Here is a 12,488-nt window from a genome sequence, read left to right as displayed (position 1 = left end):
AACACCACCCTACTCCCTCCCTTCACCACCACCCACCACCACACACTACTTCGTCCTCCACCACCACACTACTCCCTCCTCCTCCTCCTCACCCCACCACCAACACTACCTCCCTCCTCCACCCACCACCACCACACACTACTCCCTCCTCCTCCTCCACCACCCACCAACACCACACTACTCCCTCCTCCTCCTCAACCACCACCGCCCCCAACTCCCTCCTCCTCCTCCACCACCACCACCCCCCACACTCCCTCCTCCACCACCCCACCCCCCACTGCCTCCTCCTCCACCACCACCACCACCACCACACTACTCCCTCCTCCTCCTCACAACAATTCAGCTTGAAGTAACATTCTTCTGCTCAGACTACTAACACTTTCTGCACAGGTAATTAACCTGATATTTACAGATAAAGACCAGCACTATATAGCAAGCTAATACAAGGTCTAAAAAAACCTTAGATTAGGAAGACTGAGATTAGCCATCTTGCTTTAACTAACCCTATTCTCTAGGCAAATCCAAGATTTCCTCTTAATACCTTCTACAATACTATGTTTTAAAAAATGTATGGGATAGAAGGTAATACACACATATACCACCACCACCTCTCATTTTGGAATGTAGGCAACCGGATCTGTAAAAATCCTGTCTTCCTACCTCTTAATCAGCAAGCACATTGTCCAAAAGGAAGCCAAAAGTGAATTTGAAATCTTTTCTAGAGAAAGTAATCCAATCTAATTTTGAATTTAAAAAGGAAGAAGAAATGCCTCTGAATAGTAAATACATGTGTCCAGTATACATAAGTTGTAAGGTGGCTTGTAACATTCAAACACAACTTATTATGCCTTCCAATAGCTCAAAAACAGTTGTAACTGAGTTAAATCCTATGGCTATCATTAAACAAAAGGTGGATTTGGAACAAATTATCCCATCTCTCCTGACTAATTCATTAACCTAGTGCCCAGATTCTTACCTGCATTCAAGTTTAAATGCATTTTGTTCCAAATAAATAGGAAGTGCCTATGTAAAGTTCAGTCTATTTAAAATTGCAAAACAGATGAAATTACATTTGTTCACCCCTATTAAGCAGGGAATCAAATATTAATACCTCATCCATTGGTCTATTCAAGTGATATGAGAGACAAATTTCTTATCCTTTGGACTGTTTTCAAGCTGCACTGAGTACTCAAGGAAACCAATATCTGGCTATAATTACATAGAAATCAACTCTACTTAATTAAGATAGCATGATCACAGCATTTAAACCTTGCTGCTTTTACAACTAGCAGAAAAAGGTTAGAGGTGAAAGCAGCTGTAGCTTTGAGTTACAAGAAGAGAGTATAAGTTTACCTTTGCAAAGCTTCACCTGGACTAAAGTCTTCTTGCATCAAATTCTTATTCTTAATTTAAAAAAAAAATCACATCTCCAAATTCAGTCTTCTGGATTAGAGACTGATTTATAAACTCACTAGAGTGCACTGGAGTTAATATGGGAAACACATACCTATGTATTAACCGATGATGTTTTTAGCTTGTCTTGCTTCAGTAACAATGCTTATATAACTAGTCAGTGTATACAAGTGTCCTGGTTTCAGCTGGGATAGAGTTAATTTTCTTCTTAGTAGCTAGTACAGTGCTGGCTTGCATTTGGTGTGAGAATAATGTTGATAACACACTGATGGTTTTAGTTGTTGCTAGGTAATGTTTATACTAAGTCAATGACTTCTGAGTTTCTCAGGCCCTGCCAACAAGAAGCCTGGAAGGGGACAAGAAATTAGGAGGGGATATAGCCAGGATAGCTGACCTGAACTATTCAAAGGGATATTCCATGACATAGAATGTCATGCTCAGTATATAAACTGGGGGGAGTTGGCCAGGGTCTACCGATCACTGCTGGGGGACTGGCTAGGCATTGGTTAGAGGGTAGTGAGCAAATGTATTGTGCATCATTTGTTTTTAATCCCTTCCCTTTGAATTTTATTCCTCTCCCCTTCTCCTTCCTTTTCATTATAATTGTTGTTATTGTTATTATTAATATTGCTTTGGGTTTTTTTCTCCTATTTTATTTTATTTCAATTATTAAATTGTTCTTATCTCAACCCTTGAGTTTTACATTCCTTTCTGATTCTCCTCCCTGTCCCTCTGGGTGAGGGGGGCAGGGAGTGAGCAAGTGGCTGCGTGGTACTTAGTTTCTGGCTGGGTTTAAACCACAACAATAAGATACATCCCCAAGAACTTCTGAATATTTCATATGATTGCAGTCAAGTTCACAGGCAGAAATCACAGAGATATTTATGTTCTTAAATAAAAGCAAACAGCCAAGGAGGAGGGACCAGGACTTGAACATTTGCAATTTTACCCTCAGCTTTTGAATATGTTTTCCACAACTGAACACAGTAAACCTTCATCTGACATCAAACCTCTATCCAAAATATTGTTTTGTAGCAATTAGTGGAGAGTTACAGAAAAATCTTAGTATAACTTGTTTAAAACATCAGTCACAGTCAATCAAGACAAATCTGTAGGATACAAAGCTTCATTAGCCCTGCTACTCAGTTACTTGTTTAAACAATCTGCTACAGCAGAAAGTCTTAAACTGAGAAGTACTGCAAATAACTGTCTCAAATTCTTTATCTACTGCATAATGGCATTTGATCAGAAACATCTTACTCTTAACCCAGCCAGTAAGTGAGAACCAGCATCATAATATGATCCCCTAACCTCAAATCCATTACTGGAAGAGAGGAAGCTACTCTCCACTCTAATTTCACAATTTTTAAATGATAATACTCTTCTCTGATAGAGGATACCTTTTTAAAATTAATTTGTGTCCCAGTTACTGAAAAAGAAAGCAGAAAAGATGGAATGTGAGAAATCAGCCCTTTGCAGGTTAGATTACTCTTTAGGACCCTTGCAAACAAAGCTTAGAATCCAGTGACACAAGCAGTTCTGTGATGAGCTGAAGAGCTGGTTTTAACTCAAAAAAGAAGTACTTTTCATTAGGAACCATTCTTTAGACAGAAACATAAAATCCACATTGTGACTACTTAAAGAAATAGACCTTCTAAAGTTTCAGAGACTTGACTCAATTCTGAAGAGAAGGGAAAGTTTTCTTTTGAAAAAATAGAAAAAATGAGAGTACTAAAAAGATTGAATGAGACCTAGCTTTCTGTGAGAATGAGAAAAAGGCTATTTTTCTAAAATTTGTTCCAAATTGCAAGAAAGGGAACATATTCCCTATAATTTCTTGAATGAATCCTGAAATTGATAAGGGAAGAACTAGCAAATTAAATTTCTAGGAGAGTGCTTTTGCAAGCAGCTGTAAAGCACTGAATTATTCAGACACAACATATCAACACAGGAGAGGAGTAAGAGGCAGAACTCTGAAAAGAAGGAACATGAAAATCAAAACAAAAACCAATCATATCTAAATATCCAGCCAATATGCCAAAATAATTGTTTGAGCAGAGACTAGTATTTCTTCTATTTGGTTCTAAATAATGTTATGTTATACCACACTGAGGCTACGAACAATATCAGTGCCTGATAGCCCAAGCATTCAACCAAGGGATGGAGTAGAGGAAACTACAAAACTAATTGGAGTACTGTCCTGGTTTCAGCATTTCAGCTGGGACAGAGTTAATTTTCTTCTTAGTAGCTAGTACAGTGCTGTGGTTTGGCTCTAATGTGAGAACAATGTTGATAACTGCACTGGTGTTTGTAGTTGTTGCTGGGTAATGTTTATACTAAGTCAAGGACTTTTCCATTTCTTGGGCCTTGCCAGCCAGAGGGCTGGAGGGGCACAAGAAATTGGGAGGGGACACAGCCAGGACAGCTGACCTGAACCAGCCAAAGAGGTATTCCATACCATGGGACGTCATGCTTGGTATATAAACTTGGAGGATTAGCTGGGGGAGGATTGTTGCTCGGGGACTAGCTGGGCATTGGTCAGTGAGTGGTGAGCAGTTATACTGTGTATCAATTGTTTTCTTTCTCCCTTTCCCTTTGGATTTTATCATCCCCCCCCCCCCCATTATAACTGTTATTGTCATTATTGTTATTATTGTTCTTTCATTTTTATTCTATTTTAATTATTAAATTGTTCTTATCTCAACCCTCGAGTTTTACATTCCTTTCCAATTCTCCTCCCCATCCCTTTGGGTGAGAGGGGAGTGAGCAGGCAGATGCATGGTACTTAATTACCAGCTAGAGTTAAACCACAACAAGTACACTCTCAATTTAAAGAAAATTCAAAACAAGAGTGGGTGGAAGGGGGTAGACATGTGTCAGTCAAGTATCCTCATTCATGCTATACTTTCTCTACTAAGGTAATGTCTTGTTAAAATTATTAACCAGATGGGTAAACAGTATATTACAGACCTCTTTGGTAAAGTTATGCCACTAACAAAACAGGTTTGAAGAAGAAGCTTTCAGAGATTCCAGCAAAGAAAACTTATTAGACTCACAGAAACAGAGAACAAGAAAGAGACCCCTCCTCAAAGGAGTGGCTTTATCATTAGCATATATGCTAGTCAGGAATATTTTGGGCTACATGAGGCATACCTCTTAAAACTGCATTTCTTTTCAGTCTGCCATCCAGAGACCTGAAAAGACAGAAAAATAATCTGAAAGTTAGCATCCAAAACTCCTTAAAATCCAGCCACCACATAGAAATCTTAACCTACTAAGCTCACCTAACACTACCTACATGTATTAATTCAACACAACTCAAAGGAAAAAGAAACATTCATTTTTTATAAAGAAAAAAAATGAAAGCCTGACAGAATTAGACGAAAAAGGAACTTCAGGAAACATCCATGTAACATCCTCTATGAAAGGACAAGCTTACCACAGAAAAGTAAAATCAGCCCAAAATTCAAGCAGTCCTGATACCATGTAGTGGCAAAAATAACAAAATAATCAATTATCTGCTGTACTGGGTCTGGCTGGGATGGAGTTAATTTTCTTCATAGCAGCCTGTATGGAGCTAACTACCAGCACAATGGGGATTGCCCAGGACCTCCAAAGCCACCTCTGACAATCACAATACACACAGTGTCATCCACAGACAGCTTGGAGCCCATCATGGGTTAGCAGAGCTTCTTCAGGAGGAAGAGAACTGTGGCAGCACAGTGCTGTTTTGGATTTGTGACCAAAACAGCGTTGATAACACACCAGTGCTTTAGCTATTGCTGAACAGTGCTTACACAGTGCCAAGGCTGCCTCCATTTCTCACTCTGCCCCACAGCACATAGGTTGGGATGTGCAAAAAGTTGGGAGAGGACAGAACCAGAACAGTTGACCTGAACTGACCAAAGGGATATTCCATATAACATCTTGCAGCAGCAATAAAATTGGAGGGGAGGGTTTTTTGGGGAAAGTAACCATTGCTCAGGGACTGCCTGAGCATCGTTCTACTTGTAGGAAGCAGTGAGTGATTGCCTTTGCATTATCTTTTTTTTGTTTTGTTTTCATTTTCTTTCATCTTTCTCTTTCCTTAGCTTATTATATTATCTTTATCTCAACAGATACATGAGTTTCCTTGCTCTTCTATTCTCTCCTCTGTCCTGCTGGTGGGAGAAAGTAATCAAGTGGCTGTGTGGTGCTTATCTGCTAGCTTGGGTCAACCCACCACATCAGCACAAATGAGAATGACAGAATAAAATGATTGGTCTGTTAAAAATAATATTTGGGTTTGTAGTTTTACAGCAAGCAGTATTATTCTCAAAATCTATTTAAAAATATCTGTTCTCCATTTCACCAAATTTTCAAAAAAAATTCAGATCAAAATCTGTCATATGTCCAAAATCTTCATATATTTTCCAACATAAAAGGAAAAAATATTTTTCCATTACTTTTCAGACAGAGGATAATCACATGAACATTTTAGCAATTTTTTTAAAGTTAATTCACATAGGAAATATCCAGTTGTTATAAAGACAAACAATGAATACTGCTGCTTTATCTTCCTCCATCAAAATCAAAGGCATAGCCTGCAATTAATTTTGCTTTTATATTGCTTAAGGAAATGATAAACACTATGGTACAATGAGACTTCATGACAACAATAGGTCAAAACCAGAATGCAATGCAACTGAACAATCTCTCAGCACCTCCTTCAGGTACATTTTTTTTTACCACATTCAGAGAAAATTCAAAGAGATGTTAAACATTGCCACACTGAAAACAAAGTAGAGTGGCATTAAATGCCTTTGTGTTGGTGCCAACCACAAAAAACTTCACACAGAGAATAGAAAATCCCTTAGCTATAGAGGTGAATGGACTTGAAGATGCATCTGCTGCAACAGAATACATTCCTTAAGCAAAAAAATTTCCTAATTTATATTGTGGTTGAAGAAACTGAATTACAGGTTTATCACCAGAGCATTGTGAAAACACATCACAACACAAGCTTATGATCAATTAAGATGTTTTCTAAAAGGGATTGTCAAATGCCTCCCCTTATGCTGATGCCAAGACCCTCACCCGCTCCAGTTGCTGGCACTGAGACTCCCACTCACTCTAGTTGCTGGCCACCACAGGCCCAGGGGTCCATACACGCCCTGTCTGACTCCAATTTCTGGCCCCATATTCACTCTTACCCATCACCCCAATAGCTGGCACTCCAGACACATGCTCCTTAGATCCATGGCCCCTCCAACTACTGATGTTGAGACCCTCACTCACTCCAGCCACCTAAAAGGAGAACAATAAGTTCAAACTTTCTTGGAACAAGGAAGCTTTTCTGGAATTAATAAAATGTCTCAAAATTAAAAGGATTTTTCCTAAAAATAAAGTTTTAAAATATTCAAAGCTTTGAAAAAATTCTTCCTGCTATGTTTAATAAAATAAACTAGCTAGAAACACATTTATTGTTGAATAGAAAGAAATAGTTCAATATATACATTTGCTTTAATAAGTGAAGTTATGATTAGAAGCATGCATACTTTCTCTATGAGAAAGTTAAGCTATTTGTGAAAGCATTAGATTTTTCATTTTAACAGCCATTTCTCAAATGCTCACATCTGAGTGGTACTCAAATAATTTTTCCCATATGCGAGAAACTATGAGCAAGAGGGTGCCACAAACTTCATAGAGCGGGTAAACAGGTTAATGAATTAATTTTCATCAAGTGGAAGGAAATACCTACAATCTGATCTCAATAAGAAAGGCCTGACAACAAAGGGAATAATAAAATAGCTGTTTTAATAAGATAGAATAAAAATAGGAATTTTGATAGTGAGTAAACCTTATATCCCTTCAGATGCTGAGAACCCTGCTTTCATGCAGTATTGGACAGACCCTGGATGGATTTTCCCACAGCATGCTGTGCAGATCTTGTCCATAGAGTGGTTCCTGCTCCCTCCCATGCCATGGTGCTTTTTATTTTGTGTAACGAACAGAATTATATATTTTTCCTGACAAGTTGGAATGTTATCTCTATGATAACATCCACCAGCACACAGCACAGGCTGGCACAGGGCATTCCAGATTCCCTTACAGCAGCTACTCATGCTAACCTATGGGCTTTTCAAGCCTTAAGTACAAGGCCCAATAGAGCAAACACAGCCTGCTCAAGATCACTAACTCCTTGAATACAATGACTTCTGCAAGGCTCCAAATACAGGCACTCAGTGCCTTTTTTTTTTAATCAGTTTTCACAGGGAAGGTCTTCCCTCAGGCCTCCCAGGTCCCTTAGCTTAGTGGCAGAATCTAGGGGAGTAAAGCATTACCCACAGTAGGGGAAGAAAGAATTAGGGAGCACTTAAATTGGACACACACATAAGCCCATAGAAACAGCTGGGATGTATTGAAGAGCACTGAGGGAGCTGTCCCATATTGTTTTGGGGTGACAATCTACCATCTTTGAAAGGTCATGGCAATTGGACTGATTCCTGATGACTGGAAAAATGCAAAGGTCACACCCATCTTCAGGAAGGACAATAAGGAGGATCCAGGGAACTACAGGTCAGTTAGCCTCACCTCAGTCCCTGAGAAGGTTATGTAGCAAATCTTCCTGGAAGCCATCTCCAGGTACATTAAGGACAAGAAGGTGATTGGGAACAGCCAGCATGGATTTACCAAAGGCAATGTGTGCTTGACCAACCTGATAGCTTTCTACAATGACATGATGGGTTGTGTGGACAAGGGGAAAGCAGCAAATATTGCTTACCTTGACTTTAGCAAGGCCTTTGAAATGATCTCTCATAGTATCCTTGCAGCCAAATTGGTAAGGTGTGGATTAGAACGTTGACTGGACCACCAAGATCAAAGGTTTGTGATCAGTGGCAGAAAGTCCAATTGACAGCCTGTAATTGCATTTGAGTAACAAGGTTTTGGTAGCAGGGGGGCTACAAAGGTGGCTTCTGTGATGACACCAAATTGGGGAGAGTAGTCAATGTGACTGGAGGGTAGGGTTGCTATTTAGAGGGAACTGATAGGCTGGAGAAATGATCTGCCATTAAGTTTAACAAAAGCAAATGCAAAGTACTGTACCTGGAACAGAATAACCCCATGCAACAGGACAGGCTGGGCACTGACTGGCTAGGAAGTAGCTCTGCAGAAAAGGAAGGGGAAGAGAAGGGGGTGGTCCTGGTGGATTGTCGCGACGGAGGGAAGACACAGTCGCTCAATATGAGTGATCAGCAGACTTCGTTTATTGTACCTTACAGTCACCTTTTATGCCTTCTTATAATTAGCTCATACATATTACAAAAGTTAAGCTCATTATTGGTTAGTTGCCTAAATACCAAGCCCGCCCCTAGTTTCTCTTCTGTAGTTATCTGTTCCCATCTGCAACATTCTTTTCCCACCGCGATCTTCCTGTTACTGTGTAACAAGGACAGCCAAAGACAGTGTATTTTGCTTTACTTCAGATAAGCTGAGAGCGATGTGCATTTTTGTCCTATAGCTGGACTATGTCTATGTGACCCTTTTCAGCTAGCCAGTTATCCACAATTCCCCCGTTTTTATTTTGGGCGACATAGGCTTGGTTGACCATTTTCAATAACAGCGTTTTAACACAGGAAAATACACAGCCAACTTATAAAATCTCAGTTCAGAAGTATAATTCCTGAAATACTTGAAAAATAAAGTTAGCTTGAAGCATTAATTTAGATGTTCTTTCTGTTCCAGTGATATAAAAAGTTAAAAAAATTCAAAGGTAATTTTAAAGTTCTGAACATGGACTAATGCAAGCTCAAAACCCAAAAAGAAACCAAACTGATGTTTGACTAGGAATATTTGCAAATATTTTAGTGGAAAATCCCTGACCATTAACAATTTTCTGTCCAAATAACAACTGCCCTTATGCAACCGACCAGTCCATACATTTTCTGAAGAATACCTCATTGATATCAAAGAATTAACAAAGGGAAAAAATTAGTTCTAAGCTATATACATTCATAAGTGGATTTTTCAATAGTTACATACAGATTTACACACTAAGCCATAATGGCTTGTAGGTGATACACACAAGAAGAGTACGTTGCTTATCTGTCTGAATGTCTATGCTAAATTTGACAACTATGCCACAAGCCAAGCCTACATGGGTGCTGTGTTATGCACGTTCCTTAACAAACAGAAGTATAATAGGTAAATTCCCAAGATCTAGTCCCCAACCTAATTATATTATTTTGTAGCCAATTAAGGAAAATAACACAAATGTGCATATCTACATGTGCACACACCTTTTAGTTCAGAACCAATCTGTGATAAAAGGCCTTAGCCTTATGGCATCATCGAATCTTAACGAGTACAGTAATTAAAAATGCAGTCTTACTGTAAGTGCGATTTATGCTGACATTCCCTCAAATGCTACACGTGAGTATTTCTCACTCAACTGCCTCAAGGTAAAATAGTAGTATTTGTTAATATGTATCGAAAAATCATTAATTCTCTACAATAGCAGTTGACTTCCATAACACTATGTAAGCAAAAGAGGCTTAAGATGGGTTTTCTGAATACTAACAATTTATTTTAGACTGTCTAAACTCAGGGCTTGAAAGATTTCACTCTGCCAGACGTAGAAACACTGTTGCACTCCAGTTGTGATATCCCTTTTCCCAAGTTGTCACATGCACATCTCGCTCAAGCAACATTGTTGTCAAAGTTTCTCTCTGCTACATAAAAGCATATTGCACTTGCAGATATAAAAGACAGCAGCCTTACTTAGATTATTACCTTATTACCTCATAACTCTTAGTATACCTTGTATCTCTGATTTCATCACTTCAAAAATTCACCAGAAGCAGATAAAACCACAGCCTCAGACTAAACTACACCTTAACTGCTGATTCAAATAAAGGCATTCTCTTCAGATATGCCTAATGCTCACAAATAATTTTGGCTGGTTTTGATCAAAAAACTATTATTACAATAATGATCAAAAATAATAATCCCGTTTGCAAAATGCCTTTAAGCCAGCCTCCTAGTCCCAACCAATTTCCACATTCAGAATACAGCATAAATACAGAATACAGAATAAATTATCTCCATCAAGGCAAAAAGGCTTCTCTTTAAGCACAGAGATGTTTGCTAGTTCAAGGCAGAAACCCATTTCTTGTAGGGGACATCTGAAGCACTTTTTTTTTTTTTTTTTTTTGGTGGGTTTGTAATGAATTCCGTATTTTTCCTTGAGGAGCTTAAGCTGTTCCTCTTGTTTCAGGAGTGTTTCCAACTCTGAGTTGTCGAATAGGTCCGTATTTCCCAAACATATCATACATTTCCTCCGCTGTGATTTTATACGGCAGGTTCCGAATATAAAGGGTCCGATTGACCTCTGGGGGCAGCCGGATGTCAGCTCGCTTGGCCGCTTGCATCGCCATGGCGCCGATCGGAGGGGGGGGTGTGGGGGGGGTGCCGCCTTGGAGAGAAACCGCGGCCGGGAAGGGGCCTGCCGGGCCGCGCCGCCGCTCGCCGCTGCCGCGGGGGTCCCGGATGCTATCCCATACGCTAATAACCCGAGTAATTCCTTTTTACAATCTATGTCCCGAACGCTCCGCTTTTCTAAAAAGCATATGAGCGAATCGTACGTCGCTTGTCTCTCCATACCTTCGTCAGCGCTGTTGCAGCCTTTGCGAGACTTCGGCGACGCGTGGCCGGCGGGACCCTCTGTAGGTGCTCCCGGGCGCGGGGACTGTGCCCTTCCGCCTCCTGCGCTGCTTTCAGGACCGGTACCCGAATCTCCGTCGAACCGTGGCTCGCAGGTTCAGCCCTCTCTAGGGTCCCTGTTCGGGCGCCATTTGTCGCGACGGAGGGAAGACACAGTCGCTCAATATGAGTGATCAGCAGACTTCGTTTATTGTCTCTTACAGTCACCTTTTATGCCTTCTTATAATTAGCTCATACATATTACAAAAGTTAAGCTCATTATTGGTTAGTTGCCTAAATACCAAGCCCGCCCCTAGTTTCTCTTCTGTAGTTATCTGTTCCCACCTGCAACATTCTTTTCCCACCGCGATCTTCCTGTTACTGTGTAACAAGAACAGCCAAGGACAGTGTATTTTTGCTTTACTTCAGATAAGCTGAGAGCGATGTGCATTTTTGTCCAGCCAGCTGGACTATGTCTATGTGACCTTTTTCAGCTAGCCAGTTATCCACACATAATCATAATATTTTTTGTAAATCATTAACATACTCTCCTCCTATATCCGATTCTGCGCAGTAGAGCTTAGAAAGGTCTAGGAATGGGTCTGGGGTACGATTTGGGTAGGTGGTATATGAGTCGGTGGTCGCCATCTCCCCCTGCCGGAATTACCTTTTACTAAAGTTCACGGTTTCTTGGCAGGTAACTACAAGCTGTTCCAGTCGACTCTCCCCGGTTTCCATTAATCTTATATTCTGACATTTCAATGCACCTTCTACATACAGAAGACTGGTCAAATACAAAGAAACCTTTCAAACCCTAAAGTTATTACCTAAATTTTAGCAATGGTTCTAGCCCATTCTTCTGGCCTTGGTACGGGATGTACAGAAGATCTCATAGTAGCTTTTACTGTGCAACTATAAGTTTCATTAAAATATTTCTTATCCTTCTATATTTCAATTTTATAAAATAATTTTATAAAATCAAATAATCAAATAAAATCAATCAATCTTAACTTATTAGCAAATCTATAACACCTGGCAGGGTGGGTAAGAGAATTGGAAAGGAATGTAAAACTCAAGGTTTGAGATAAGAACAATTTAATAATTTAAACAGAATAAAAAGGTAAGAACAACAATAATAACAATAGTAACAATAATAATAGCAGTTATAATGGAAAGGTGGGGAAAAGCATGAAATCCAAAGGAAAAGGGAGAAAGGAAAACAAGTGATGCACAGTACAACTGCTCACCACCCGCTGACCAATGCTCAGCCAGTCCCTGAGCACCGATTACCCCAGCTAACCCTCCAAGTTTATATACCAAGCATGACATCCCGTGGTATGGAATACCTCTTTGGCTGGTTCAGGTCAGCTGTCCTGGCTGTGTCCCCTCCCACT

The 12,488-nt window shown here is 39.9% G+C and overlaps 1 protein-coding gene across 4 annotated transcripts in view; it reads right to left on the bottom strand.

Annotated features, from left to right (window-relative positions):
* The window catches only part of LOC119140878 (polycomb group RING finger protein 3-like), a 119,822-nt gene that overhangs the window by 40,826 nt on the left and 66,508 nt on the right, over positions 1-12,488 (bottom strand). For 2 of the 4 annotated variants that reach the window (XM_037372531.1, XM_037372532.1), the window contains one exon: positions 4,567-4,607. The gene's annotated coding sequence lies outside the window, so the exon portion shown is untranslated. Of the gene's footprint in view, positions 1-4,566; positions 4,608-6,605; positions 6,700-12,488 lie in introns of those variants that run through there. The other 2 variants (XM_037372530.1, XM_037372533.1) reach the window with 2 other exon arrangements.

The sequence above is a fragment of the Falco rusticolus genome, chromosome W (assembly GCF_015220075.1).
Source record: "Falco rusticolus isolate bFalRus1 chromosome W, bFalRus1.pri, whole genome shotgun sequence".
Taxonomy (NCBI): Eukaryota; Metazoa; Chordata; class Aves; order Falconiformes; family Falconidae; genus Falco; species Falco rusticolus.
The sequence above is the reverse complement of the archived record's forward strand: the minus strand, read 5'-3'. Positions and strand labels throughout refer to the sequence as shown.